We start from the raw sequence: 24,565 nt of genomic DNA, 5'->3' as shown, positions 1-24,565 counted from the left end.
AACAGCTGGCCAGTTACTAAACAGAGCATTGATAAAAAGATTTGTTTAAAATTGCAATAAGATTTTTTTTCAAATATAGCTTAAAATATTGCTACAGATGCTTTTTGAATTGAGGTACTATGTATATAGTTTTAAATATCATGTTTCTATGTATATTTTCCCCTTAGTATTTAAAAGACTATTATAAAAATATTCAGACCTACAAAACAGTATGTAAATAATCACATATGTACACCCACCAGCTAGCTTAAGAAATGGAATATTTTTATGAACACATGTACCTCCTATTTATTCATTCTTAATGAGTATAGTGGAGAAGGAAATGGCAACCCACTCCAGTACCCTTGCCTGGAAAATCCCATGGATGGAGGAGCCTGGTAGGCTACAGTCCATGGGGTCGCAAAGAGTTGGACACGATTGAGTGACAACACTTTCACTTTTCACTTTCATGCACTAGAGAAGGAAATGGCAACCAACTCCAGTGTTCTTGCCTGGAGAATCCCAGGGACAGAGGAGCCTGGTGGGCTGCCGTCTACGGGGTCGCACAGAGTCGGACATGACTGAAGTGACTTAGCAGCAATGAGTACAGTATTACATTCGCTGGCAACACCACAATTTGCTTATGTACATTCTGCTGCAATGGATATTCAAGTTTTCACCAATTTTTCATTCTTATAAATAATGTTATTCTGAACATTCTTACAAGTGTATACTTGAACACAGATGAGCAATCATAATTTCCTACAGTATGTATATCTAGAGGCGGGACTGCACCTTCAGCATTCCCAGAAAAGGGAATGGCCAAGTAGCTCTACAAAACAAATAACCATTTTAGGAAATCATCTGGCAGTCCGGGGGTTAAGACTCTGTGCTCCCAGCGTGGGCGCACAGGTTTGATCTCTGGTCAGGGAATTAAGATCCTACGTGTGCCAACGATGAGCCTGTGCATGGCAACAAAGATTCCATGTGCCACAAGTAAGACCCGGAGCAGCCAAATAAACACATATTTTTAAAGAAAGATGCATCATTTTAAAACAACTTTACACTTCAATATCTAGTATATTCTTAGAATTCTATTGCTGTAGTTAAAAATTTTGAAACTCATGTACACAATGATGATATATTAATTTAAAACTATGACACTCCTGGAAAATAAGACCTTTTATCATTTGAAAGTGAGTTTTTTTATCTATATCATCCTTTTCACCTTAAAATAATGTTATTAATATAGCTATAAAAGCTTTTTAAAATTAGTATTTTGTGAGGGTTGGGAGACTTGTTGAAATGTTGGTCAAAGGTACAAATTTGGAGTTAGAAGGTAAGTTTGGAGACTCAATGCACAGCAATGTGAATATAGTCAACCGTACTGTAATATATACTGCAAAGCTGATAAAAGACTAGAGCCTAAATGTTCTTACAACAGAAATGATAATTATATGACATGATGGAGGTTTTAGCTAACATTACTATGATGTAATCATATTGCAATAAACAAACATACCAAATCAACGTTGCGCACCTTAAACTTAGGGTTATATGTCAACTATATCTCACTTTAAAAATAGAGGAAATAGTATTTGCCTAGTTATTTCCATCTTTTTTACTTTCAAACAGTCTATATCTTAGGTACGATGAGCATCTGTTATAAATACCATACAACTGAAAAATTTTAATCTAAACTTATGTCACTTTTCCAAGTTAGTGAGTTTTGCTTTTTATTACTTTTTGTTATTATTTAAACTTTGTATGTGAGAATATATCACCATTATAATAAAATACAACAGGATATTTATTTATTAATATTTATCATTATTAATAATACATTTAAATAGTTTCTAACATTTTATTTTGTGCTTTGCTTTTATCCTGCTGTTTCCTGAGATTTTCTCCCTTATATTTTCTTACATGTTTTGGGTTGATCCCGTGCTACTGTAGAACTTACAGACTCATCTCCACTCTTTTCGTGGTTACCCTTAAAATTTTTTTTTTACTATGTCAGTGAAGTGGCTCAGTCATGTCCGACTCTTTGCAACCCCATGGACTGTAGCCTATCAGGCTTCTCAGTCCATGGAATTTTCCAGACAAGAGTACTGGAGTGGGTTGCCATTTCCTTCTACACGGGATCTTCCCAACCGAGGGATTGAACCCGGGTCTCTTGGGTCATTGCAGGCAGACGCTTTACTGTCTGAGCTACCAGGGAAGCTCTACTATGCATGTTTAACATAATCTAAAGTTCTTATGTTTTCCCATGTACTAATTAGTATGCCGTGTATAGAATGCCTTTTCATGTTATGTGTTCAGTTCAGTCGCTCAGTCGTGTCTGACTCTTTGCGATCCCGTGAATCACAGCACGCCAGGCCTCCCTGTCCATCACCAACTCCCAGAGTTCACTCAGACTCATGTCCATCGAGTCGGTGATGCCATCCAGCCATCTCGCCCTCTGTCGTCCCCTTCTCCTCCTGCCCCTAATCCCTCCCAGCATCAGGGTCTTTTCCAATGAGTCAACTCTTCAAGGAGGTGGCCAAAGTACTGGAGTTTCAGCTTTAGAATCAGTCCTTCCAATGAACACCCAGGACTGATCTCCTTTAGAACGGACTGGTTGGATCTCCTTGCAGTCCAAGGGACTCTCAAGAGTCTTCTCCAACACCACAGTTCAAAAGCATCAATTCTTCAACACTCAGCTTTCTTTATAGTTCAACTCTTACATCCATACATGACTACTGGAAAAACCATAGCCTTGACTAGACGGACTTTTGTTGGCAAAGTAATGTCTCTGCTTTTTAATATACTGTTGAGGTTGGTCATAATTTTTCTTACAAGGAATAAGCATCTTTTAATTTCATGGCTGCAGTCACCATCTGCAGTGATTTTGGAGCCCCCAAATAAAGCCAGCCACTGTTTCCAGTGTTTCCCCCTCTATTTGCCATGAAGGAGTTGGTGATGGACAGGGAGGCCTGGTGTGCTGCAATTCTTGGGGTTGCAAAGAGTTGGACATGATTGAGTGACTGAACTGAACTGAACTGAATGGACTGGATGCCATGATCTTAATTTTCTGAATGTTGAGTTTTAAGCAAACTCTTCACTCTCCTCTTTCACTTTCATCAAGAGGCTTTTTAGTTCCTCTTCACTTTCTGCCATAAGGGTGGTGTCATCTGCATATCTGAGGTTATTAATATTTCTCCCGGCAATCTTGATTCCAGCTTGTGCTTCTTCCAGCCCAGTGTTTCTCATGATGTGCTCTGCATAAAATCTAAATAAGCAGGGTGACAATATACAGCCTGGACGTACTCGTTTTCCTATTTGGAACCAGTCTGTTGTTCCATGTCTAGTTCTAACTGTTGCTTCCTGACCTGCATACAGTTTTCTCAAGAGGCAGGTCAGGTGGTCTGGTATTCCCATCTCTTTCAGAATGTTCCACAGTTTGTTGTGATCCACACAGTCAAAGGCTTTGGCATAGTCAATAAAGCAGAAGTAGATGTTTTTCTGGAACTCTCTTGCTTTTTTGATGATCCAGTGAATGCTGGTTATGTGATCTCTGGTTCCTCTGCCTTTTCTAAATCCAGCTTGAATATCTGGAAGTTCACAGTTCACATATTGTTGAAGCCTGGTTTGGAGAAATTTGAGCATTATTTTACTAGCGTGTGAGATGAGTGCAATTGTGGGGTAGTTTGAGCATTCTTTGGCATTGCCTTTCTTTGGGATTGGAATAAAAACTGACCTTTTCCAGTTCTGTGGGCTACTGCTGAGTTTTCCAGATTTGTTGGCAAAATGAGTGCAGCATTTTCACATCATAATCTTTCAGGATTTGAAATTGCTCAACTGGAATTCTATCACCACCACTAGCTTTGTTTGTAGTGATGCTTCCTAAGGCCCACTTGACTTCCCATTCCAGAACGTCTGGCTCTAGGTGAGTGATCACACCATCGTGATGATCTGGCTTGTGAAGATCTACACACCAAAAATTTCTTTACTTTTCCTGTGTTCTTATGTATTTGAATTTCCAAGGATCAGCTGAGAGTAAATTGTGATTTTTGACTGAAAATGGCTTTGTTTCCCATTTTTTTGAATGAAAGCCTATAAACTCAATTAGGTCTTTTTATTTCTCATTTTTCTTAACCTGTCTTAGCCATTTCCATCTCTTTGTATTGCTGCTGCTGCTGCTAAGTCACTTCAGTTGTGTCTGACTCTGTGAGACCCCATAGACGGCAGCCCACCAGGCTCCCCCGTCCCTGGGATTCTCCAGGCAAGAAGACTGGAGTGGGTTGCCATTTCCTTCTCCAATGCATGAAAGTGAAAAGTGAAAGGGAAGTTGCTCAGTCATGTCTAACCCTTAGCATGGACTGCAGCCCACCAGGCTCCTCCATCCATGGGATTTTCCAGGCAAGAGTACTGGAGTGGGGTGCCACTGCCTTCTCTGCTTTGTATTGCACTCTATGTATTTCTTTAGAATGACTTGATCAGTTCTCTTCAGGTATGAATAACTTAAATATCTAACAAGATCATTTGAGTTATTGTATTTTTAAGTTCTAGAACTTTTAATTTAGCTCTTTTCAATTATGCTTAATTTTAATACAATCTTGCTTTTTTTTCATGCTGCTCATGCCTATTTTAAAATATTCTAGGCATTTATACAATTTTTAAAATCAGATAAACCCTTATATTATGTGCTTTTGAAGTTCAGTTCTGCTTCTTGTGGTTTCTCCTGTCTCCCGCTCATGGCTCTTGTTTCCTTGGGTGTTCCTGGAATTTGGAATCATGAACTCATGTTTGGTGGCCCTTATCTGTTAAAATCCTGTGACCCCTCAGATTGAGGGTAAGTCCCTCCAGACAGCATTTGTGTTCGCTTCTGCCAGGGACCATAGGATGCTATCAATCAAAGATCATTTTAAGTTTATTTCTTGCCTAAGGGTTTCTGGCCAGGCTAGCATTTTAAGTCTGAACTCCAAACACACTTGAGGGAAGGGCTGTGGTTACAAACTCTAAGGAGACCTCTTTCTCTAGATAGCAATTAGCTCAAAACAACTGAATGTCCCAAGCATCTGTTTGTCAAAGGTAGATTATTTCCAGTCTCTGATTCATTTTGAGCATAGCCTCCTGGTATCCCAGAACTATGGTGGAACATGGCTCCATCCTGCCATCTAACCTGAACCCAAAGCTTGTCTCCGTTTCTATCACCATGAAAAATCAAGCCTTGAGTTTACTGAAACTGCAGACACCCTGCAAAATACTGCATCCTCAGCCTGACCTCAACACTCTGGACTCGGGTTCCAGCTTTGTCTGTTGGGTACTGGAGATCACACTGTTTTATTTGCTGTTATTCATATATTTGCTGTTTGCTTTATTTTATCCAGCATTGATAGGTGTTTTGTATAGAGCATCTTTTCCAGGATATGAAGTCTACCATATTGCCAGAAATAAAAGTAACTGTACATCTAATTTTCAGGATATGAAAAACAGATTTTAATTAGCTGTACACAATCAACAGAAAGAAGTAACTGTGTTTTCTTGGCAATCTAAGGAATATGTTTACGGCTTTCCCTCTCTAGTCTGAATAAGAGCAATCTCTTTTCAAAAGTTGCATTATTCTTAGCATCTATTATCTCTTCAACTGTTGCCCAGTTTAAAGAAAAATTTTTAAAGGAAATATGTAGTTCTAAGTGTTTACGTCAGAAATTTTCCTCCTCTGGAAAAAAAAAGAAAAGCGTTTATACCAGAGGAAGAGCCAGGATATTACAGGTCACTTATCTTAAATTTAAGAACATCAAATGAACTCAAATAGAAGGAAATAAACGCATTTTATTTCTCAAAAAAGAAACCCTCATCTCCATTCCTTCCTAATTTCTTCCATTCCTCCCAATAAGCTAAGGTTAAGAAATACCGCTCTTCATATGGTAAACACAGAGGAGCAGAGAGAATAAGCTGAGTAGTCCAGGGTGTATTATTAAAAAGGCTCTATTATTGCTTTTCCTTCCTCTGAAAATTGTGACAATGATCTTTGCTGCTTTAGAATGTTCCTGCGTACACTTAACCCTAACCTAACAGTCCAGACGAGTCCAGGCTTGTGTGCATGGGTGCACAAGAACTTCAATTCTAGTCTTCACTGCCTATGCCTGCCGTAAGGTGCACTGCAGATGATGGCTGGATAATCAGTGGTGACAAGACAGGGGACCATGTGACGGAGAAAGCTTAGGAAGCCATAACAGGCTTCTGACTTCCTACTATCAGGTTAGGCAGCAGAGTATCTATTAATAAATGCCGCCTTCTTGAGGGCACACCAGAAAACCATCTGCAGGCTCATGTGGCTGGGGCAGGCATGTCTGGCTGCCGCTGGACCTCCAAAAGCCCCGCCGCTCCCCTGCCACAGAGAACACACACAGTGCCGTCATTTCAACGTCAGTCACATCCCGACTGCGCTACTTCTCTTCTACCTTTCTCTCCACTATGAAAAATTTAAATTGGGCACAAAGTCTAATCCAAAGACGTAGGAAGGAAATTGTTTATAACACTGTTTCAGAGTGGAGTGGAATGCATAGTATAAATCACACGTTTTAACTCATTAGCTAGATTTAACTGGAGAAAAAATGATTAGGTTCTTGATTAATTCTATTTCTAAATGATTAAACAGATTACCTGACAAATAGCTTGTCCTTTGTCATTGTAACTGGGGAGTCTTTACTAAATGGAGACAATCTGTTTGTCAGTTAAACAGCATCATCTATCAAAGGCAGAATTCATCAGCAGTCTAATTAGCCAGGCTTTAATCAAATAACATTTGGCAGAATTCATTCAGAAGGTAGGATTTATAAAGCTCTATACCCTACACCATGTGATGCAGCTAATAAAAGGTCATATTTCTGAGCAAAGACCTATGTCTTAAAAGAACAGAAACTTCAAGTGTTACATTTTTGCCAAAACAAACTGAATTTAAAAAATTCATCATCATGAGAGGGCTCTGAAGAAAAAAAGAAGTCACACTGTTTGTAAATTTTGCAGGGATCTGAGTGCTGAAGTTCTTTGAAACAGAAATGTATTGGAGGCTTCCTTGTAGTTAAGAACTGCTTGCCAGGAGGTAAAGAAGCATGTCCCACTATCACACAGACTACCAAGACAAGGATGGATCGCGGATAGATTATTTACATCTGCAGACGCACCACCCAAAGGTTCCCTAGGACTGTTTTCATGCTAGGCCACATCAAACAGAAACATGACATATAAATGAGCATTTTCCCTTGTTGTCAGAGGTCAACATAAACAATGTCAGAAAATCATGCAATGTTGATTAGTAACTTTTTCATGGCACTGGTAGTCTGACTCCAATACAATTAAAAAGAAAACCTAGTAAGCAATTAAAAGAACCCAGGACAACTAGGGATATATGGTGAGGACTGTCAGAGTCTGTGGTGTTCTGAACATACACTTTGCTTATGAGTGGGTTCAAGCTGTGAAACACTCAGTTGTTATATCTTATATGAATGCACTTGATGGACAAAGCTTTTCTCTATTTGTCTTGCTCAAAGCTGCAATGAGACCAAGAGTGTCTATGCTGTTAATGAAATAATTTCCATGTGAGCAACTTGCATATCAAGGTCAATTTAAAAGAAACTCATGAGGAGAAATCAGATATAGAAACAAATGTCTCTGACTCGCTCATACACACACACACATGTAAAAATTAAATCATCTTTTGTTACAAATTTCATTTGATTACTTTTTGTAGATTACGGTAACTTACAGCTAGCTAGTCCCTGGTAGCTTAGCTGGTTAAGAATCCACTTGCAATGCAGGAAACCTCAGTTCGATTCCTGGGTCAGGAAGATCCACTGGAGAAGAGATAGGCTACCCACTCCAGTACTCTTGGGCTTCCCTTGTGGCTCAGCTAGTAAAGAATCTGCCTGCAATGAGGGAGACCTGGATTCGATCCCTGGGTTGGGAAGATCCCCTGGAAGAAGGCACGACAACCCACTCTCCAGTATTCTTGCCTGGAGAATCCCCACAGACAGAGGAGCCTGCCAGGCTACAGTCCATAGGATTACAAAAAGTCAGATATGACTGAGTGACTAAGCACAGCACACACATAGCTGTTAATATTTACCCTGTTAGAGTTCAGGAAAAAAGGCTTTTACCAGATAATCATCTCCTGTATCTAAGCTTAAAAAGAAATCCAAAACCCCTCATGAAGCAGAGGTTCATGAATTTCTTATATATGAATTATGAAATTCTGAAATGCATGAATTTCATTTTGGTAAGTTATAAATTTTTTAGATATGAAATATCTAAATAAAGATTCTCTTAAGTTTCGGGTTCTCCACTCTCTCAGCTGCTATAGCAGTGGATCCCATTCATGGATCACAGCCTTGTCATGGCAAAGGAGCTCGTGTAACCGAATGAAGCTGTGAGCCATATTGTCAGGGTCATCCAAGATGGATGGGTCATAGTGAAAAGTGCTCTGACAAAACGTGGTCTACTGAAGGAGGAATGGCAAACCACTCTAGTATTCTTGCCATGAGAACCCCATTAATAGTATGAAAAGGCAAAAAAAAAAGTGACCCCAGAAGATGAGACTCCCAGATGGGAAGGCAATATGCTACTGGGGAAGAATGGAGGGCACTTTCTGATAGGTCCAGTAAGAACAAAGCAGCTGAGCCAAGGCAGAAACTATGCTCAGTATAGATGTACCTGCAGGTGAAAGCAAAGTCGAGTGGTGTAAAGAACCACACTACACAGAGCCTTGGAACGCTAGGGTCCATCAATCAGGGTAAACTGGATGTGGTCAGCAGGAGATGGCAAGTGAACATCAACATCTTAGTAATCAGTGAACTAAAATGGACTGGAATAGCCAAATGTGATTCAGACGACCATTATATCTATTATTGTGGGTTAAGAATCCCTTAGAAGAAATGGGAGTAGTCCTCATGGTCAACAAAAGACCCCAAAATGCAGTACTTGGGTACAATCTCAAAAACAACAGAATGATCTCAGTTCATTTCCAAGGTAAACCATTCAAAGTCACTGTAATCCAGCTCTATGTCCCAGAAGCTGAAGTTGAATGGTTCTGTGAACATCTACAAGACCTTCTAGAACTAAGACCAAAATAAGATGTCCTTTTCATCACAGGCGATTGGAATGCAAAAGTAGGAAGTCAAGAGATAAGCTGGATAAAGTAACAGGCAAGTTTGGTTTTAGAGTACAAAAGGAAGCAGGGCTAAGGCTACCAGTTTTGTCAAAAGAACGCACTGGTCATAGTAAATCTCCTCTCTTCCAACAACACAAGAGACGACTACACATGAACATCACCAGATGGTCAATACCAAAATCAAATTGATTATATTCTTTATAGTCAAAGATGGAGAAGCTCTATACAGTCAGCAAAAACAAGACTGGGAGCTGACTGTGGCTCAGACCATCAGCTCCTTATTGCTTAAACTGAAGAAAGTAGGGAAAACCAGTAGGCCATTCAGGTATAAACTAAATCAAATTTTTTTGATTATACAGTGGAAGCGACAAATACATTTAAGGGATCAGATCTGGTAGACAGAGTGCCTGAAGAACTATGGACAGAGATTCATAACACTGTACAGAAGGTAGTGACAAAAACCATCCCAAAGAAAAAGAAATACAAGAAGGCAAAGTGGTTTTCTGAGGAGACTTACAAATAGCTGAGAAAAGAATAGAAGTAAAATCCAAGGGAGAAAGGGAATATACCAAACTGAATGCAGAGTACCAGAGAATATCAAGGAGAGGCAAGGAGGCTTTCTTAAGTATCAATGCAAAGAAACAGAGGAAAACAACAGAACGGGAAAGACCAGAGATCTCTTCAAGAAAATTAGCAATATCAAGGGAACATTTCATGCAAGGATGGGCACAATGAAGGACAGAAGTAGTAAGGACCTAACAGAAGCAGAAGAGATTAAGAAGAGGTGGCAAGAATACACAGAAAAACTATACAAAAAAGGTCTTAATAACTGAGATAACCACCATAGTGTGATCATTCACCTAAAGTCAGATATCCTGGATGTCAAGTGGGCCTTAGGAATCATTACCATGAACAAAGCTAGTGGAGGTGATGGAATTCCAGCTGAACTACTGAAAATCCTAAAAAATGATGCAGTTAAAGTGCTGCATTCAGTATGTCAGGAAATTTGGAAAATTCAGCAGTGGCCATAGGACTGGAAAAGGTCAGTTTTCATTCTAATCCCAAAGAAGGGCAGTGCCAAAAAATATTCAAACTATGGTACAAATGCACCTTATTTCACATGCTAGCAAGGTTGTGCTCAAAATCCTTCAGGTTAGGTTTCAGCAATATGTGAACCAAGTACTTTTAGTAGTACCAGCTGGGTTTAGAAAAGGCAGAAGAACCAGAGATCAAATTACCAATAGTCTCTGGATCATAGAGAGAGCAAGAGTATTGCAGAAAAAAAACATCTATTTCTGCTTCACTGACAAACTGTGGCAAATTCTTAAAGAAATGGGAATATCAAACCACCTCACCTATCTCCTTGAGAAATCTGTACGCAGGTAACAACAAACAGTTAGAACTGGACGTGAAACAACAGACTGGTTCAAAATTGGGAAAGGAGTATGTCAAGGCAATTTATTGTCATCCATACTTAACTTACATGCATAGTGAAAGTGAAGTCACTCAGTTGTGTCCGACTCTTTGCAACCCTGTGGACTGCGGCCTACCAGGCTCCTTCATCCATGGGATTTTTTAGCCAAGAGTAGTGGAGTGGGTTGCCATTTCCTTCTCCAAGGGATCTTCCCAACCCAGGGATCGAACCCAGGTCTCCCACACTGCAGGCAGACGCTTTACCATCTGAGATACCAAGGAAGCCCATATGCAGAGTTCATCATGCCAAATGCCGCCACGCTGGAAGCATCACAAGCTGCAATCAAGATTGCCGGGGGAAATATCAACAACCTCAGACATGCAGATGATACCACTCCAATGGCATAAAGTGGAGAAGAATTAAAGGGCCTCTTGATCAGGGTAAAAGAGGAGAGTGAAAAAGCTAGCTTAAAACTCAACATTCTAAAAACAAAGATCATGACATTTGGTCCCATCAGTTCAGTTCAGTTCAGTCACTCAGTTGTGACCGACTCTTTGAGACCCTATGAATTGCAGCACGCCAGGCCTCCCTGTCCATCACCAACTCCCAGATTCACTCAGACTCGTGTCCATCGAGTCAGTGATGCCATCCAGCTATCTCATCCTCAGTTGTCGCCTTCTCCTCCTGCCCCCAATCCCTCCCAGCATCAGAGTCTTTTCCAATGAGTCAACTCTTTGCATGAGGTGGCCAAAGTACTGCAGTTTCAGCTTTAGCAACATTCCTTCCAAAGAACACCCAGGGCTGATCTCCTTTAGAATGGACTGGTTGGATCTCCTTGCAGTAGCAAATAGGGTAAAAAGTGGAAGCAGATTTTATTTTCTCACCTTTAAACTAAAAGCTGCTTGCTCCTTGGAAGGAAAGCTATGACAAACCTAGGCAGAGACCTAAAAAGCAGAGACACTGCTTTGCTGACAAAGGTCCATGTAGTCAAACCTATAGTTTTTCCAGTAGTCATGTGTGGATGTCCAAGTTGGACCATAAAGAAGGCTGAGCACTGAAGAATTGATGCTTTTGCATTATGGTGCTGGAGAAGACTCTTGAGAGTCCCCTGGAGAGCAAGGAGATCAAGCCAGTCAATCCTAAAGGAAATCAACCCTGTACTTTGGCCACCTGATGGGAAGAGCCTACTCACTGGAAAAGACCCTGATGCTGGAAAGACTGAGGTAGGAAGAGAAGGGGATGACAGAGAATGAGATGGTTGGATGGCATCACTGATTCAATGGACATGAGTTTGAGCAAGCTCTAGGTGACAGTGAAGGACAGGGAAGTCTGGTGTACTGCTGACTATGGGGTCACAATGAGTTGGACACAAGTTAGTGACTGAACAGCAACAGCAACACAGCAGTGCTTGACTTCCTCCTGTTGAAAAAACTATAAACTTGGCAGAGATAAAATGGGAAACTTGTAAATAAAAGGGCTGCATTATATTTTTAAAGGATTTCAGGCAATGTCATATAACCCTCAAACTTTTCCATCTGCAAAATGTCTAATTTCCAGAGTGGATATGGTGCCTCCAGATGATTTACAGACAATTTTAGCCTCTTTCCAGCTTGCACCTTGACAAGACGTGCAGGTATGCACGCATGCTCAGTCGTGTGACTCTTTCCGACCCCATGGACTGCAGCCCGCCTGGCTCCTCTGTCCATGGAGCTCTCCAGGCAAGAATGCTGGAGCGGGCTGCCATTTCCTTATCTAGGGACCTTCCCGACCCAAGGATCACACGCATGTCTCTTGCATCTCCTGCACTGGCAAACACTGCACCACCTTGACAAAGACCCATTTGCCAAACCTTCCTTAGACAGGGCATAAGGCTCCACTGGGGTCTCGAGCAGGGTTGCTCAGCCACAGCACTACTGATATCTAGGGCAGGCAATCTTTTGTTTAGTGATGGAGCAGGGGGTTGTCCTATGTGTCCAGGAGATATAAATAGCACCCACACCCAAATCAGGACTACTCAAAATATCTGTTTTTTTCACCACTAAGAATGATGTTTGCTGCTACTTTGCCACACATGGCCTTTATTATGTTGAGGTAGGTTATTTTATGCACACTTTCTGGAGATATATTATGAATTGGTGTTGAATTCTGTCAAAAGCTTTTTCTGCATCTATTAAGATGATTATATGGTTTTTATTCTTCAATTGGTTATTATGGTATATCACATTGATTGATTTATATATACTGAAAAATCCTTGAATCCCTGGGATAAATTCCACTTAATCATGATATATATGATCCTTTTAATGGAGTTTTGGATTCTGTTCGCTAGCATTTTGTTGAGGATTTTTGCATCTATGTTCACTAGTGATACTGGGCTTTGATTTTGAAGAAAAACTGAAAGCATTTCCTTTAAGACCATAAGCAAGAGAAGGATGTCCACTCTACCCACTACTATCCAACGCACTTTTGGCAGTCCCTGCCATGACAATTTGAGGAGAAAAGCAACTAAAAGGAACCCAAACTGGAAAAGAAGTGAAGCCATCACTGTCTGCAGATGATGTGATACTATGCAACCATCACTGTCTGCAGATGATATGATACTATGCAACCATCACTGTCTGCAGATGATGTGATACTATGCAACCATCACTGTCTGCAGATGATGTGATACTTTGCACAGAAAATCCTAAAGATGCCACCAGAAAAGTTCTAGAGGTAATCAATGAATCTGGTAAAACTGTAGGATCCAAAATTAATGCACAAGGACGTCCCTGGTGGCAGAGTGATTAAGGGTCCACCTTGCAGTCCCGGGATGCAGGTTCAAACCCTGGTCAGGAAACTAAGATCCCACATGATGAGGGACAAGTAAGCCCATGCACTGCAACAGCTGAGCCAGGAGCCAGGATTAAAGAGTCCTCACACCCCAACAAAGGACCCCACGTGAGGCAATGAAGGTCCCACGTGTCACAACTAAGACCCGATGCAGCCACATGAATATTTATAAAAAGAAAATTAATGTTGAACAAACTATAAACAGAAATCTGTTGCATTTAACTTTGAAAGATCAGAGAGAAATCACGGTAACAATCCCATTTGCCACTGCAACAAAAAGAATACAATACGTAGGAATACACCTACATAAGGTGGCAAAAGACTTGTATGCAGAAAACTATAAGACACTGATGAAAGGAACTGAAGCTGACACAAAGAGATGGAGAGATATACCATGTTCATGGACTGGAAGAATACTGTGAAAATGACTATACTACCCAAACCCACAGAAAGGGAAAGACTAGAGATCTCTTCAAGAAAATTAGAGATACCAAGGGAACATTTCATACAAAGATGGGCTCGATAAAGGACAGAAATGGTAGGGACCTAACAGAAGCAGAAGATATTAAGAAGAGGTGGGAAGAATACACGGAAGAACTGTACAAAAAAGATCTTCATGACCCAGACAATCACAATGGTGTGATCACTCACCGATAGCCAGACATCCTGGAATGTGAAGTCAAGTGGGCCTTAGGAAGCATCATTACAAACAAAGCTAGTGGAGGTGATGGAATTCCAGTTGAGCTATTTCAAATCCTAAAAGATGATGCTGTGAAAGTGCTGCACTCAATATGCCAGCAAATTTGGAAGACGCAGCAGTGGCCACAGGACTGGAAAAGGTCAGCTTTCATTCCAATCCCAAAGAAAGGCAATGCCAAAAAATGCTCAAACTATCACAGACATGCACTCATCTCACATGCTAGTAAAGCAATGCTCAATATTCTCCAAGCCAGGCTTCAGCAATAGCAAACCATGAACTTCCATATGTTCAAGCTGGTTTTAGAAAAGGCAGAGGAACCAGAGATCAAATTGCCAGCATTCACTGGATCATCAAAAAAGCAAGAGAGTTCCAGAAAAACATTTATTTCTGCTTAATTGACTATGCCAAAGCCTTTGACTGTGTGGATCACAATACTTCAAGAGATGGGAATACCAGACTACCTGACCTGCCTCTTGAGAAACCTATATGCAGGTCAAGAAGCAACAGTTAGAACTGGACATGGAACAACAGACTGGTTCCAAATAGGAAAAGGAGTACGTCAAGGCTATATATTGTCATCCTGCTTATTTAACGTATATGCAGAGCACATCATGAGAAACGCTGGCTGGAAAAAGCACAAGCTGGAATCAAGATTGCCAAGAGAAATATCAATAACCTCAGATATGCAGATGACACCACCCTTATGGCAGAAAGTGAAGAAGAACTAAAGAGCCTCTTGATGAAAGTGAAAGAGGAGAGTGAAAAAGTTGGCTTAAAGCTCAACATTCAGAAAACTAAGATCATGGCATCCAGTCCCATCACTTCATGGCAAACAGATGGGGAAATGGTGGACACAGTGGCTGACTTTACTTTTTCGGGCTTCAAAATCACTGCAGATGGTGATTGCAGCTATGAAATTAAGATGCTTACTCCTTGGAAGGAAAGTTATGTGCAACCTAGACAGCATATTAAGAAGCAGAGACATTACTTTGCCAACAAAGGTCCATCTAGTCAAGGCTATGGTTTTTCCAGTGGTCATGTATGGATATGAGAGTTGGACTATAAAGAAAGCTGAGTGCCAAAGAATTGATGTTTCTGAACTGTGGTGTTGGAGAAGACTCTTGAGAGTGACTTGGACTGCAAGGAGATCCAACCAGTCCATCCTAAATGAGATCAGTCCTGGGTGTTCATTGGAAGGACTGATTCTAAAGCTGAAACTCCAATACTTTGGCCTCCTTATGTGAAGAACTGGCTTATTTGAAAGGACTCTGATGCTGGGAAAGATTGAAGGTGGGAGGAGAAGGGGATGACAAAGGATGAGATGGTTGGATGGTATCACCGACTTAATGGACATGAGTTTAGGTGAACTCTGAGAGTTGGTAATGGACAGGGAGGCCTGGCGTGCTGTAGTCCATGGGATTGCAAATAGTCAGACACAAATGAGTGACTGAACTGACTGACCAACACAACTGACTAACCTAAAGCAATCTACATATACAATGCAATTCCTATCAAGTTACCAATGGTATTTTTTACAGAGTTAAATGAAATTTTTTTTTAACAATTTGTATGGAAACACAAGTGACCCTGAAGAGCCAAAGAAATCTTGAGAAAGAAAAATAAAGTGAGAAGAACCAGGCTCCCTGACTTCAGATTATACTACAAAGCCACAGTAATTAAGACAGCATGGTACTGACAAAAAAAAAAAAAAAAGAAATATACATCAATGGAACAGGAAAGAAAGCCCAGAGATAAACCCACATGCCTATGGTCACCTAATCTATGACAAAGGAAGCAAGAATATACAATGAAGACAGCCTCTTCAAGAAATGGTGCCTGCAAAACTGGACAGCTACACGTAAAAAAAATGAAATTAGAACACTCTCTAACATTATACGCAAAAACAAACTTAAAATGGATTCAAGACCTAAGCATAAGGATGGATAGTATAAAAATCTTAGAGAAAAAAAATAGAAGGAACATTCTTTGACATAAATCACAGCAAGATATTTTTGATTCACTTCCTAGAGTTAAGAAAATAAAAACAAAAATGGGACCTAGCAAAACTTCTAGGAGAAGGCAATGGCACCCCACTCCAGGACTCTTGCCTGGCAAATCCCATGGACGGAGAAGCATGGTGGGCAGCAGTCCATGGGGTCGCGAAGAGTCGGAGACGACTGAGCAACTTCCCTTTCACTTTTCCCTTTCATGCACTGGAGAAGGAAATGGCAACCCACTCCAGTGTTCTTGCCTGGAGAACCCCAGGGACGGGGGAGCCTGGTGGGTTGCCGTCTATGGGGTCGCACAGAGTCGGACACGACTGAAGCAACTCAGCAGCGGCAGCAGCAGCAGAACTTCAAAGCTTTTAAACAGCAAACAAGATGAAAGACAGCCCTCAGAACGGCAGAAAATATTTGCAAATGAAGCAACTACCAAGGGATCAATCTCCAAAATACACAAACAGCTCATGCGGCTCAACATCAAGAAATCAAACCACCCAATAAAAAAATGGGTAGAAGATAAATAAACATTTCTCCAAAGACATACAAATGGCCAACAAACACACCCTAAGATGTTCAACATCACTAATTATTAGAGAAATGCAAATCAAAACTACAGTAAGTTTTTCACCTCACACAAATCAGAATCAGTTCAGTTTAGTTCAGTCGTTCAGTCATGTCCGACTCTTTGCAACCCCATGAATTGCAGCACGCCAGGCCTCCCTGTCCATCACCAACTCCTGGAGTTCACTCAGACTCACGTCCATCGAGTCAGTGATGCCATCCAGCCATCTTGCCCTCTGTCGTCCCCTTCTCCTCCTGCCCCCAATTCCTCACAGCATCAGAGTCTTTTCCAATGAGTCAACTTTTCGCATGAGGTGGCCAAAGTACTGGAGTTTCAGCTTTAGTATCATTCCTTCCAAAGAAATCCCAGGGCTGATCTCCTTCAGAATGGATTGGTTGGATCTCCTTGCAGTCCAAGGGACTCTCAAGAGTCTTCTCCAACACCATAGTTCAAAAAAATCAATTCTTCGGCGCTCAGCCTTCTTCACAGTCCAACTCTCACATCCATACATGACCACAGGAAAAACCATAGCCTTGACTAGACGGACCTTAGTCGGCAAAGTAATGTCTCTGCTTTTGAATATGCTATCTAGGTTGGTCATAACTTTTCTTCCAAGGAGCAAGCGTCTTTTAATTTCATGGCTGAAGTCACCATCTGCAGTGATTTTGGAGCCCAAAAAAATAAAGTCTGACACTGTTTCCACTGTTTCCCCATCTATTTGCCATGAAATGATGGGACCAGATGCCATGATCTTTGTTTTCTGAATGTTGAGCTTTAAGCCAGCTTTTTCACTCTCCACTTTCACTTTCATCAAGAGGCTTTTTAGCTCCTCTTCACTTTCTGCCATAAGGGTGGTGTCATTTGCATATCTGAGGTTATTGACACTTCTCACGACAATCTTGATTCCACCTTGTGCTTCTTCCAGTCCAGCGTTTCTCATGATGTACTCTGCATATACGTTAAATAAGCAGGGTGACAATATACAGCCTTGACGTACTCCTTTCCCTCTTTGGAACCAGTGTGTTTTTCCATGTCCAGTTCTAACTGTTGCTTCCTGACCTGCATATAGGTTTCTCAAGAGGCAGGTCAGAATAGCTATCATCAAAAAACCTACAAACAATAAATGTTGGAAAGGGTGTGAATAAAAGGCAATCCCCTACACTGGTGCTGGAAATGTAAATTGGAACAGTTATTATGGAGAAAAGTATGGAGGTTCCTTATAAAACTACAAACAGAACTAATATCTGACCAGTAATTCCATCCCTGGGCATATATCCTGAGAAAATCACAATTCAGAAAGACACATATACCCCAATGTTCATTTACAATAGTCAGGAGATAGAAGCAACCTAAATGTCCATCAGTAGAGGACAGGACAAAGAAGATGTAGTACACAGATACAATGGAATATTACTCAGCCATAAAAATGAAACTGTGCCATTTGCAGAGACACAGATGGACCTAAAGTCTATCACACAGAGTGAAGTAAGTAAGAAAGAGAAAAACAAATATCATGTATTAACACATATATTTGGAATCTAGGAAAATGGTACAGATGAACTATTTTCAAAGCAGAAATACAAACACAGATGTAGAGAGCAAAATAATATTAATCAGCTGTATTCCAAGATGAAACAGAAATTTTTTTGAAAAAAGATCTCTGGATGTTGCCAACACCAAAATTATCTTGAGTGGCAAAATCACAGAAGCACTGTACAAGAGAATGCTTTTGAAACTATCCACAGTCAAAGACTGTATTTTTCTCAATGTTGCTGATGACTGATACTTTTCTAAAACACATTTTAATTACTGAAATAAAATTATCATGTAGTTAGATGTGCAACAATGTCAAAATGCTATAAAAGTTCTAGACACTGCCTCACAATTTTCATAGTTATCACAGATTAGAAACAAAGAGTTTATGGGCTGGTACTATTCTTTTCATCCACACTTTGAATAACACTAGTGTAGAATGAAAATATATGATCATAAGATGTCCATGATTTCATTTTATCAGCCAGGTGTTCAAATTCTAAAATATAATTATACCTAATCCTTGAATTAAACATCATTTTAATATTATTTAGAATATAAAAATTCCAAGCTTCATGGCTGCAGGTGGTGAGAAGGTTATAAATGGAGAAAGAAAGAAAAATTTATTTGAACCTGGACGGGCGTACATGGAGCTGCATTATCCTATTCTCTCTGCTTCTGCAGGTTTGAAATTTTCTTCATAAAAAGTTAAAAGGGTTTTTTTTTGCTTTTATGTTATTTTAAAACTTAAAACATCACCATACTGCTTGAAAGATTGTCTTTTTTTTTTTTTAGAGGGACTACTTTTGACACCATGAAGATGAACTGGGTAAAAATTGGCCCCCTCAAAAGTCAGAAACCCTGTCTCAGAGACAGCTTCTCAGTGATGACCCAGTGCTCCCCTGACTACCCTCACATCAGCCACAAGACATGGTCTTGCCAGCAGCAGAGTCCGAAACCGAGCTCTGTTCTCCCAGCCCCGCACGCCCAGCCTGTTTGCTCAGAAATGTGTCCAGAGCAGGAAACGTCTTGTGCTCCTATAGACCAGGGTCATCTATGTACCTGGGTCAGCATCTGGACCTCACATGGGATTCCACGTGCCAGACCCTCTGAGGAACAGAAAGCACCAGGAGCGCCCTGCAGCAGCTCTGACTGTGACCAGAGGTCAGCCAGGACGTGTGCTTCTCAGCGTGGCAGACACTGGGACGCCCACGCTGAAATTTCCAGACTGTTCATAGGAGCCACCTGATTCTCAGTAACAACCAGCTTTGTGACCAAAAGGTGACAGCTTGGTTCTATAAAACATCTAAGTTGCAACCGAACTGCAGGTGGAATTTTGAGGCGGGTTGGTGAGGGCGGCCCCTCAGGTTATATTACACAGGACAAAGGGACAGGGCGGGCCCACCGGACAGCAGGCCGTGTACCCCCAGTTCCTCCTAACCGCCCCATTTCTGAGCGTGCACAGCCAGCTGCACACGATCAGCACGGTCCCAGGTTCCCACTAACGAGCAGCCTTGCCTAGAAAACTTCTTTCACAGATGTTTATAGCTTTTATGGCTTTTTAGTCACCATCTTATTTTAATAGCTAGTGTGATCTTTCAACATGTGACAAAACATACCCGTGGCCTAGTAAACAACGCACCTCAAAACTGTAACTCAGGGAAGCCTGAAGAAAGCTAGCAGAATGTTTAGAGCAGGTTTCTGCACAACACATCCATAACTGATCTTGCATTGTAGCTAATGGAAAACACAGTTTCTGGAAACTAGGAAAATATACTGCACAGTTCACATACAGAAAATTTAAAATGTGTAAGTAAACAGCACATAATTTTTATACTGAAGTGTTGTATATAGACTTTAAATAGCAACAAGGAAGCACTCCATGGCTTTTTAATTCCTCCACTCTGGAGGCCTATAGAATAATGTGTGGAAGTGACATGGCTGGAAGAAAGGTCCTACCACTGAGAGCGCAGAGGTGACAAAGAGCTGGCCTGGCATAAAGCAAGCCAAGAACTGCCTGAACTAGCTCACAAACCATGTTTTCTAGCCACCACAGGGATCACTCAACCTGGTCCATTTGAGACAGTCAGATAAGTCAAGGGAACTAGAATTTCCTTCACACCTTCCTCTTGTAATCTCCAGCCTAGAGGATTTCATAACTGCCTGCATATTCAAATCATGTGAGAAGTTTTTCTAAAATACTGATGATGGGTCTTGCCCCAGAGAGAATGACTTAACTGGTCTTGAATGGGACCAGGCATTGGCGCTTTTTAACAACTCTTGAGGTACTTCTAATGTGCAGCCAGCAGTGAAAACTTCTGATCTGGCCCTCCATCCTCTCAAGTAATAACTGCCATCATAATAATTACAACAGCAGCAATAACTTCTATGTCCCCTTTTATTACTTATGCTTTGCCACAAGGACACTATGGTCATGCTAACAAACGGCCTACTTTGTGGTTGGCAAAGTGCTAGGAACTTTAGAGGAGGATTCCCCCCCCCCCCCCATTTAATTGTTAAGCAATGCTGCAAACTTGGTATGGTTATTCTTATACGCAGAAATGTTAGTTTAAAATATGGACAAGGTTTACACACTAGGACAGAGAGTGCAGAACTCAAAATAAGCCCCTCTTCCTCCAGGGTCAGGGTCTGTGGTGACCCTGTGGCCCCCTCTCCCCACACCCCGCCTCCCATGGTCAAACTCACAACAGAAAACTGAGAGCTCAGCCAAGAGCGGGAACGCGCATCAGGCGCAGCCTTGGCCTGGATCCGGCCTGCCCTGTAATCACCCAGGGAGCTTCAAAACCTGCGCATGCTGGTGACCCATCCCCCAGGGAGTGCGACTGCACTGGGCTGGGATCTGGGATCCGGCGTTTTCAAAGGATCCCCAGGAGGTTCTCATATTGTGTCCAACTCTGTGCGACCCCAGAGACGGCACCCCACCAGGCTCCCCCGTCCCTGGGATTCTCCAGGCAAGAACACTGGAGTGGGTTGCCATTTCCTTCTCCAGTGCATGAAAGTGAAAGGTGAAAGTGAAGTCGGTTAGTCGTGTCTGACTCTTAGCGACCCCGTGGACTGTAGCCCACCAGGCTCCTCCGTCCACGGGATTTTCCATGCAAGAATGCTGGAGTGGGGTGCCACTGCCTTCTCCAGTGGGAACTGCTAGGCTCAGCCAATGAATGCAACTCCATTTCCTTTGGATAGGTTTAGACTGGAGCACATGTCATGCTGGCGGTTACTGAAGAGCAAGTGAATCTGCAGGGGATTCAGAAGAAGGCCTCTTCTGTCTGCTGAGGCCTCCGTGTGTGGAGGTGGTGCCTAAGGAGCCGGCTGAGGACAGCAGGAGAGATGGGAGGCCCTGGGCTACAAAAGACCCTGCTGAGCCCCTGCATGAACCAATCTCAGGTTGGCCTGACCTCTGAAAGTCTTGTCATGGGACTTAATAAACATCGCAGTTTAAGCCCTTTTAATTTAGGCTTTTGGTTATGTAGGTATGAAATCATTCTGCCTTCAATTAATACATTTCCCAATCATATTCCAACATCCCTATTCCAGTGACACAGAATACGTCGCACTCACACTGAAGCATAGCGCTATATGACAATGAACAAGAAACCTAAGTCAGTGGCTGGCTATCAAAAGTGATACCGTACAACACAGTCTGAGACTCCAGCTCTAAAAACGGAAGGGAGTCTTCTTTTGGACAGCAGTGTTTTTCTCATACACATGGAGTTCAAAAGGAGCTGAAAACATATTTGCTGATAAAAATTCTGAGAATAATATGAGATCTGTGCACTGTAAAGAATTTTCTGTGTAATCTTTGGAAGAAAAGGAATACTGGTTAAGTGAAAGAGTATTATTTAAATTATCTAAAGGGAAACTATTTCCCTGCATAATAACTGTTTAGTTTTTGTATCCTCAAAAATCATACAAAATATGACTGATCATATGAAAAGGAACATTTTATAATAAGGAAAAAATTATGCTCATCACCTTTAAACTTCAAGTTTAAATGCAAATCAGTGAAAACATAGAGGAAAGATAACAAAAGGAAAATAAATATGATCTAAAATATAAATATTGTGTTCAAGGCAAAATGCTGAATTTCAAATAACAACTTAAATGGAACCCAACCAGGAGAACAAATCGTCAGAATTGTGAGGTCACAACTCTGTGACAGGTTGTGATGCACCTGCCTTCCTCTTGTCACATACCGTCTTCAACAGTGTTGTTTGTTTTATCCCCAAAATCTGCTACTGAAAATCAAAGTAAGTCTTACAATTTTCAGACAGCCTAATATTATTTCTGCATGTTCCAGGGAGCTTCATGTACCAATGGAATGTTCCTAAGAAATGTACAGCCTCAGCCACAGTAATCCATGTGTAAAGGCAAATTTAGGGAGAAAAATAGAAACCACTTCCTCAAAAAAAGGTCCCTCCCTATATCTGAATTAGTATTTTAAGGTTAAAAACCAATTTATTTAAATATTTCAAGCTTTATACGTGAGCTGACAGCAATCAAGACAATTGCCATGATCAGATGATGATGTATCTGAGGATAAACTTATCAGCGAAAGTCCCCAGGTGTAATGAGCAAGACACTGTTAGGAACTGTGGGAAACACAGGAAGTTTAAAATGTGGCCCTTATCCTCAAGAGTCCAACAGATCTGCAAAGCAAAGAAAGGGCAGAGGGAGGAGATGGTTGGGGGTACTTATCTATCAACCTGAGCTTTCATGGCTACACAAGCTGAAATATGGTATTCAGCACAGGGCTTCCCAGACAGCTCAGCAGTAAAGAATCTGCCTGCCAATGCAGGAGATGCAGGTTTGATCCCTGGGTGGGGAAGACCCACTGCAGGAGGGAACTGCAACCCACTTCAGTGTTCTTGCCTGGAGAATCCCCATGCACAGAGGAGCCTGGTGGGCTACAGTCCATGGGGTGGCAGAGTCGGACATGACAGAGCACAGAGCACATTCACAACACACCAAATATCCCTGCCGGTTTAGGGGGCATAACGTAGGGGTACAGAGAATAATGGGAATGAGAATTCAATATAGTCACAGATGACATTTAAGAGGAAGATCCAATCAGTCCAACGAGAATTTACTTGATTCAACTTGCCTGCTTCCAAAAATAACAAGCATGCTTTCTGACAGATGTGAAGGCTCCAAGTATAATCCATCTTGAATAAAACCGTAAAGCTTATTCAGAGGTCTCCAGGAGAAAGGATTATGTAAATGCAAAGTCTCAGAAAAGAGGTATTTAATTGTGAAGGAGTAACATACTTATCCCATTACACAATTTTGAAAATAATCAGAACACAGCAGAAAGGTGCTATCACACATGCAACCAATTCACCCATGACCAACACAGCGGTCATTCCAGCCAAGTTCATGTCAACAGGGGAAACAAAACCATCAAGGAGTAGGCAGAAGTCAGAGGAATTCATATCATCAATATAAATTACCTCTCTGAATCAACACACTGCACAGATGGGAAGGGGCTAGTAGCATAAACCTGCCACTTTCAAACCTCAAATGCTGAAAAAACAGCCTGTCTATTTTCACAGGTGAGGATTCCACAGTTGTCCTGGCAGACATCTCACAATATTTGAATATACTCAAGTCATAGTGTAGTGACAAAAAGTAGGTCTGTGCAAAATGTTAAAAAAGAAAGAATTCATAAAATTAGCATTTTTACCCTTTTCATCAGATACAGTTTTGTTCAGTAAGTAAACTGAAGCTGAATCTTTCACAACTGGGTGAGTTCTTTCTGAAAACCTTTTGTCTTCTCTGGTGTTAGTACACAGATCCAGAAGACTGATGTGTACTAAACAGCTTCTGCAAATATCATTCCTACTCCTAAAAATAATAACCTACTATCATCAAGGGTTCAGTTCAGTCACCCAGTCCTGACTCTCTGCAACCCCATGAACCGTAGCATGCCAGGCCTCCCTGTCCATCACCAACTTCCAAAGCCCACCCCAAACCATGTCCATTGAGTCAATGATGCCATCCAACCATCTCATCCTCTGTTGTCCCTTTCTCCTCCTGCCCTTAATCTTTCCCAGGATCAGGGTCTTTTTAAATGAGTCAGCTCTTTGCATCAGGTGGCCAAAGGACTGGAGTTTCAGCTTCAACATCAGTGTTGTGAAACACATACTTTACTAGTTGTGTTCACACACTTTACTAGTGTGTGAAATGACTGCAATTGTGCGGTAGTTTGAGCATTCTTCCAATGAATATTCAGGACTGATTTCTTTTAGGATGGACTGGTTGGATTCCTAGCACTTCAAGGATCTCTCAAGAGTCTTCTCCAATACTACAGTTCAAAAGAATCAATAATTTGGTGCTCAGATTTCCTTATAGTCCAACTCTCACATCCATA

The 24,565-nt window shown here is 41.3% G+C and overlaps 1 protein-coding gene across 5 annotated transcripts in view; it reads right to left on the bottom strand.

The window, feature by feature from the left end:
- Positions 1-24,565, bottom strand: part of PRDM5 (PR/SET domain 5) — a 258,616-nt gene that overhangs the window by 17,333 nt on the left and 216,718 nt on the right. The window lies entirely within an intron of this gene.

This window comes from Capra hircus, chromosome 6, assembly GCF_001704415.2.
Source record: "Capra hircus breed San Clemente chromosome 6, ASM170441v1, whole genome shotgun sequence".
NCBI lineage: Eukaryota > Metazoa > Chordata > Mammalia > Artiodactyla > Bovidae > Capra > Capra hircus.
Note: the sequence above shows the minus strand (reverse complement) of the source record. Positions and strands in the feature narration are given on the sequence as shown.